The sequence below is a fragment of the Leptonychotes weddellii genome, chromosome 7 (genome assembly GCF_054177405.1).
Source record: "Leptonychotes weddellii isolate Sample4059 chromosome 7, ASM5417740v2, whole genome shotgun sequence".
In the NCBI taxonomy this organism is placed as follows: Eukaryota; Metazoa; Chordata; class Mammalia; order Carnivora; family Phocidae; genus Leptonychotes; species Leptonychotes weddellii.
In genome coordinates, this window is record NC_138375.1 from 7,380,624 (window position 1) to 7,387,435 (window position 6,812).

At 50.2% G+C, this 6,812-nt stretch overlaps 1 long non-coding RNA gene across 1 annotated transcript; it reads right to left on the reverse strand.

Annotated features, from left to right (window-relative positions):
• Positions 1–3,179: 3,179 nt before the first annotated feature.
• Positions 3,180–6,800, reverse strand: LOC145722527 (uncharacterized). The gene is made up of 3 exons (XR_014146841.1): positions 4,608–6,800; positions 3,329–4,351; positions 3,180–3,213 (listed from the first exon to the last, which is right to left on the reverse strand). It is a non-coding gene; the product is annotated as an uncharacterized LOC145722527 (long non-coding RNA).
• Between the last annotated feature and the right edge of the window lie 12 nt (positions 6,801–6,812).

Below are 6,812 nucleotides of genomic sequence, written 5' to 3' on the forward strand. Positions count from 1 at the left end.
AACAGTAAGCTTGGCACTGACCCTGACTGAGAGTCCCTGAGGCCTGGAGCCTTACCTGGAAGAGAAGAGCATCGCTTCCTGGCAGAAGATGAGGAGGAGGAGAAAATCACTTCTGGGACTAAGTGAGCTTCTAGAAGAATCCAAGAACCTGGAAGCTCTGCCTGTGTCCTCAGTGGTCTCAGTGAAGCCAACTGTGACCTTCCTAAGTCTGCTCCTTCCTGCCCCAGGTGACCAGAGCCGCGTTATCTCAAGCCAAGGTGCAAATGTTGAGCACCTACTGTGTGTAGGATCCTGTGGGAGTGAGGAGGCCACCAGGAGAGGCCTGGGTATGTGTGTGTGCCTCTGTGTTTGTGTGTGTGTGTGTACACATGCGTGTTTGAAGTGGGGTGGGGGAAGCCTTCAAAGCTTTGCAATTATCACTGCATTGGAGGCAGCGGGCAACCTCACTCCCTCAAGAAACCCATGTGGCGGAATGACTATTTCAATATGGTGGGGCAACGGTTAGTACTTCCTGAGCACTTACTCTGTGTCAAGGGGCACTTGAAATATTTCCCCCACATTAACTCCTAACCCTCATAACAACCCCAGGTGTATCACTATTTTCTCTTATTTTGCATGTGAGAGGTTAAAATAGCTGGCCCGAGGCCACACAGCCAGTGATGGCAGCAACCAAGATGGGAGGTCCTTGGCCAAAGTTGAGGTGGCCTCCTTAGCACTTCTCCATACACCCCATTCTCCTTGATCTTGCCCTCCTGGAGCACTGGCTGAGTTGCCAACAAGAAGCAGCTCGAAGGAAACGTTCACGGTGTTCTTATCACACTGGGAGACGAGCCCACAGTTTTGCGATAATCCGGCACGTTCATACACAGCATTGTGGCCTCATCCCCACTTGCCCCGTGAGCTGCATTTGTCGTGCTTTTATTGCTCAGTTATGAATCAATTGCGTAAATTGGCATTTGTGTGTCTCACACCAAACTGGAAAAAAAGATGGGTCCAGCCAGTTGGCATTTTAGGAGTATCTAAAATATTTAAATGTACCAGCTCAAGCATTTGTGCCTCCCTGTTAAGGAAAACAAAAAACAAAAAACCCAGATTGCTGCCAACGTATTTGAGCATCATTTGCGCAAATTACCCTGCCACACTGCCCAAGGCCAGGGAGAGAAATGTTAGTGGGAGCCTCCTTCTGTCTCCCTCTGGAGACAAGGCAAGTAGTCCTTGGAGGAAATGCTCTTGGCCCCTTCTTCTGAGTTATTATAAAGAATTACAGCCACGCAATGAGTCTGCATTTTGGTTCTGCGTCTACGGGCCACCACAAAGGAACATAGTAGCTAAGCAGGTTGCATCTGCCCCATAATTTTTCAGCACAAATAACTACTTAGCCTTGGCCAATGGGCCAAATTCTTTAAACGTTTTAAATGCTTTAAAAAGAGTATGTCGTTCCGGGAGCCAGTGAAAGCATCACGCACCTACCGGGCGTCTAACCCGGCAGTCACAAAGCTCTTCATCTAACACAGGTGTCCTCCGAATCAGGTGTACAACAGCATTACCCGGGGACCCTGTAAAAAATACCAATGCTGCCCAGCCCCCAGCCAATTCAACCAGACTCTGTGGACGGGCCCCGGAACCTATGTTCTCAACAAGCTCCCAAGCAACAAAACTGCCGAATGGATTTAGGTCAGAAGTGTACAGAGTTGATGAAAAGTAGTGCTTTTCTTGTCTTCTATCACCCAGCTACCAGGTAAGACTCCGGAGGCCACTGTCAGGAGCAGCTGGGCCTTCTCTAACTAGATCACAATGTTAGGTAAATTAGTCCACCTAAAATGCTCATATGTTACCCATCCATGGTGGTTTCTCATTCACAGGAAGAAGACAACCAAGGTGAGAAGTTCATACCTTGAGGACTGAGGTCCCTCAAATTGAGACAAGGAAGTTTCTGAAGTGGGCAGGTGTGTGGCAAGCTGTGTTTTCCACAGTGTTCCCTCCCATCCCTCATGCTCTTCTGCAATTTGACCGTGTCACTCCCCTGTCGAGAAGTAGAGTCTCTTCCAGACCCTGGAAACTGGGCTGCCTGTGGTTCGTTTGTAACTAATAGGATGTGGCAGACGTGATGCTGCATGACTTCTGAGGTTAGGTCAGAACAAGTCCCGAGGCTTCTGCCCGGTTCTTCTGGAATATTCCCTCTCGGGGTGCTCCTGCTCAGATCCCAGTCACCATGCTGGGAGAAGCCCAAGCCATGTGCAGGGCCTCCATCCGCCATTGCAGAACCCGGCCTTCAGGTCATCCCCGCCCAGGTGCTGAGAGCCGAGAAGCCTCCAGATGACGCCCGCCCCAAGCCATTCGTGTCTTCCCCGCTGAGGCTTCCATCCATCCCCATTCCACTCCATGCAAGTTCTTGACCCACAGAACCCCTAAGCATGATAAAATGGTTCTCGTTTGATGCCCTTGAATTCATTATACAGCATGGGTAACCAGAAGAACGGGGCTTCTCCGGTGTCATGTCATGAGGATTCTTGGGTGACAGAGCCCTGGGGGTGGGGACCCTCAGGGAGGCCAGGCTCTCTAGGCTCTGGTTAAGAGACCAGCTCCAGAGCTGCCTGGGTTCAAATCCGGTCTCTTCCACTTACCAGCTCTGTGACCTTGGGAAAGTTCTTAACCTCTCTGTGCCTCTCAGTTCTCTGTGAGTGGAGATGATAATAGCAGTCACCAGAAGGTTGTTAGGAGGATTCAATATATTAATGTATGAATAGCCCCTGGCTCGCTGGAAGCACTCTTAAGTGTTGGCAACATTTGCAATTTGCACAGGCCTTGGCCCGAATTTGATCACTGAAGGATTTAGCTCTGATCCTGTGGGCATTTATACTTGGAGGACAGGCTTATCTCCAGTTATGTGTCTCTCCTTGTCTGTGAGCTCGGGACTCGGGGCATCCGGAAAGGAGCTGCCTTCCCACTGGAAGGAGCTGGAGGGTTCCTGGGGAAAAGCACGCTGGTGGAATCGAGAATAAAGTGAAGCAGGAGAGAACCAGGCAAAGAAGCTGGAGAGGAAGGGAGCCTGGCCAGGCGGGAGGGTTGGTGTTTCACAGGGTGTGTGCTTGTATGTGTATGTGTATATGTGTGCACGTGTGCGTGTGTGCATGTGTGCGTGTGCATCTGTGTGCGTGTGTGCATGTGAGCGTGTGTTACATGTGTGCGTGTGTGCATGTGTGCGTGTGTTACCTGTGTGCATGTGTTACCTGTGTGCATATGTACCTGTGTGCATATGTACCTGTGTGCATGTGCACCTGTTTGCGTGTGTTACCTGTGTGCATGTGTACACGTCTGCGTGTGTTACCTGTGTGCATGCGTGCATGTGGATGTGTGTGTATTCGTGTGCACGTATATGCATGTGTGTTGTGCATGCATGTGTAATGCATGTGTGTGTGTGTGCGTGTACATGTGGGGGGTGATCCCAGGACAGGATGGGAGATGCCTCTGGAGAAGTGAGCCAGGGTTACCCAGCAAAGGGTGCACGAGATGTGACCACTGCACGCAGAGGTTTAAGAGTTGGGGATTTTAGGCAAGACGGCGGCAGGCACAGGGATGGGAAGTCCCTCTGAGAAAAGGCCTCTGGCAGTGGTGGAGGGGGCGTGGGGGGCACGGGATGAGGCACAGGCGTGACAACCTCCATGCTTCCCAAGAGCGTGGTACCGTCCCGGTCCTCAGCTCACACCAGGACAACCCTCTTCCATGTCCTCCAACCTGGAGGGATCGAATCCAATTCTCTGTACGCGGGTATACATGGATACACGTTCTTGGGCTGATTTTCCTGCGGCCTCTCTCTTCCTGGTGAACGAGCTCGCTCCACTGTCCCTGGTCACCAAACAGCTGAGCCCTCCTTGCCAGCTTCCCTGGACCGTGTGCTGATCGCCGCCTGCCCTGGACGCCCAGCAAACCGCATCCGGGCGCGTGAAACGTTGAACCAGGGGTGTGGGGCAGTTATAATAGTTTTAAAGACCTTGACATTACTTGGATGAAAGTGCTGCGTGTGATAAATTATCTGTATGCGCCACCTGCCTTCGTTAAAGACAATAATGGGCTGGTTTTCCTGCAGAGGATTCTGGCCGCTGTTTCAGGCTCGGCCAGAAAAGAAGATTTACGTTGTAATCACTTAGGCTCCCAAACGGCTAAGCGTCATGGTACCAGTAGTTGGCACTTAGCGGGTACTTAATAAATGTTTGTGGGATGAGCGTGAATGAAAAACGGAATAGAAGGCACTGGCACTTATGAGGCCCTAATTTAAATCTCCCAGCCTGGAGCAGCTGTGATTTCCAACGTCACCCATGCAAGGCGCACGTGCTTGCTCAGTACCTGGACGCTACAAAGAGAAGGACAAAGATCAGAATAAGGGACGGACTAATGCTGTGCACCTGCCTTCGGCGACGGGACCTGCCTGTCCCGGCCAGCATCTGCCCCCGCCCCGGGCCTCCTCACCCTCTTTAAGGGCAGGTTCCCAACCCGCGGGCCAGGGGCTCCAAGGGTCTTAGAATGGGGTTGAGCAAATTCGTGCCCCTGGAAACAGCACTTGAGGGGCAGGTGTGGCCTCTTGGGGACGCCCTTGTGGGTGATCTTACCTGGTCATTAGTCCCGTGCGTTGGCAGCTCCCAACACCAGATGGGCCTCGGTGCACAGTCCGTCCGCCTGTCCAGCTAAGTGGCAAAGCTCATCACTTTTCACCTCCGTGTCTTTCATGGGGACGCTGACTTCTTTCTGGTTTCCTGCAGGTGCCGACTCGTGCTCTGCAGGCCTCTCCTCTGGGAGTGTGGGCCTCCCCAGCGTGACCGGCCTCAGGCAGACGCAACAGCCTTCTCCACAGCAGGGGAAGATACATCACGATTATGCAACTGATTCTTTGCAACCTCCGGATGCCCAGGTCCCCCAAAGGAGTCACCTTGAGAAGCGAGATGCACATTTCAGTGTCCCTAAAACTTGAACTGCTTTCAAACCTTGTGGCAAGTTGTTTTGAATGGCTTCCCATTAAAAACAATTTGAAAGCCGTCAAACTCTAAGGGTTGATTCGAATGCGAGAAAAAGCTGAGTCATTCAGAGCTGAGTCTGGGGAGCAAGGCGAATGATCAAATTTGAATAAATAAGGCATTTTTAGGAAAACTGAGGGCTGCCTTAAAACAAGCAAACTGGTTTTTGTACGTGACTCTTAACCTGAATTTTTAAGTACCACATAGATGTCTTGGGCAAAGACAGCTGTATTACTCAAAAGTATTTTTTCCCAAGATTGCCCACAGTGACCTTCATTTAGATGGACAAATGTAGGCGTGTTTGTTTCAAAAGCCAATCGTTTTCATATATTGCCACAACAAGTACCTTCTAAAAACAAATTTGAATAAGCCAGAAGGATCAAGGTAATGTCCCCCAACAGACATCAAACTACTCGTTCTGTAAGATGTCCTAGCTTTAGAAAGTAATAGTTGTTTTGTGTGTATATGGACTGTTTCACATTCTCTTTCCTTTCAGTCTTCACAAAAGTAACAGGCCTCTGAATGACAGAGACTCTAGGGCAGGACTAGCCCTAGTCCCTAAGATCCCACAGAGGCTCTCCATCAGACTATTTCCAGCCTCTCTCCTAAGTGGCTACACTCGGGTCATTTGGAGTTTATGACAGACCCATTTAGCAATCCCCCCTACACCCACCCCTGCCCTCTGCCTTGTTAGCAAAGAACCACCATTCAACCCAGATGAATGCATTCTTCTTGCAGCCAGAGGCCCACTGAATGAAAACAGAAGTCCCCTGGCTTCTGCAAAATTTCTGGCTTTCCTGATGAAAGGCACAGACATGGCCACAGCCTCCTCTTGTCTCCCTTCTTGCTGTCTTGAAGGTAAACATGATGTCTGGGGCTGCAGCAGCACTTTTGAAACCAAGAGGAAACAAGACTGAGGATGAAAAAGCAACTTGATAAGGACGGGGATGAGCCTGGGGCCCCGATGCCATTCTTTAGCAGTGAAAACAAGGCCAGCAATCTCAAACTTCTGGGCTTCTTAGCATCCAAGAAGCACAAGACCGTTTGCTGTGGTGGCCAGGCTCTCTGCTAGCCTGACCTAACACACCAGCCATCCCTTTATTCAACAAACACATGGCAAGCACAGCTGTGAGGCAGGCAGGCAGGGTGGGAAGAGCCATGGAAGGAACATTGAGGCTGATAATTCTTGTCTTGACAGAATTCTGGAATCAATAGTTGTAACAATTTTTAGTTTCTTATGTAAAATGCACTAAAGCAATTGTATATTAATAGTTTAAATTTGCAAATGACTCACGCGCTTGGGAGGCCATAGTCTTTAGTGGGTGGCGGGGGAGGGGATCAGATGCTGTTAGGACCCCTGCTCAGGGCAGAGATGAAAGGAATCTGGTGTTTAGCACACGCCTGCTCCGTGCCCACGCTGTTCCAGAGACTCCACCCACATCACTCCATTGAGTTCCCGCACCCAACTTTGACAAAGAGGCCTTATTCTCTCTCTTTTATACATTTTGAACACAAGTCTCAGAGAGGTTATGTCATTTATGAAAAATCACACGGCTGGTAGAGCAGATCTCAAGCCTGGCTCATGCATGACTAGACTTGAGTCACAATTTCTTGATGGCAATCTGTTGGAGAAGAGCCCAAGCCCCACCTGCGAAGCATACAGTTTCTTTGGAGGGGGAGGCGGGAGCAAAATTCGTAACTAGAGGTTCCTGAATTCCTCCTCTGGTGCATTAGTTGAAGGAAATTGCTGGGTTGCTCTCCGGAGTATTTAGGGAGAATGTGAATTAGGAACTGCTGAAAGAG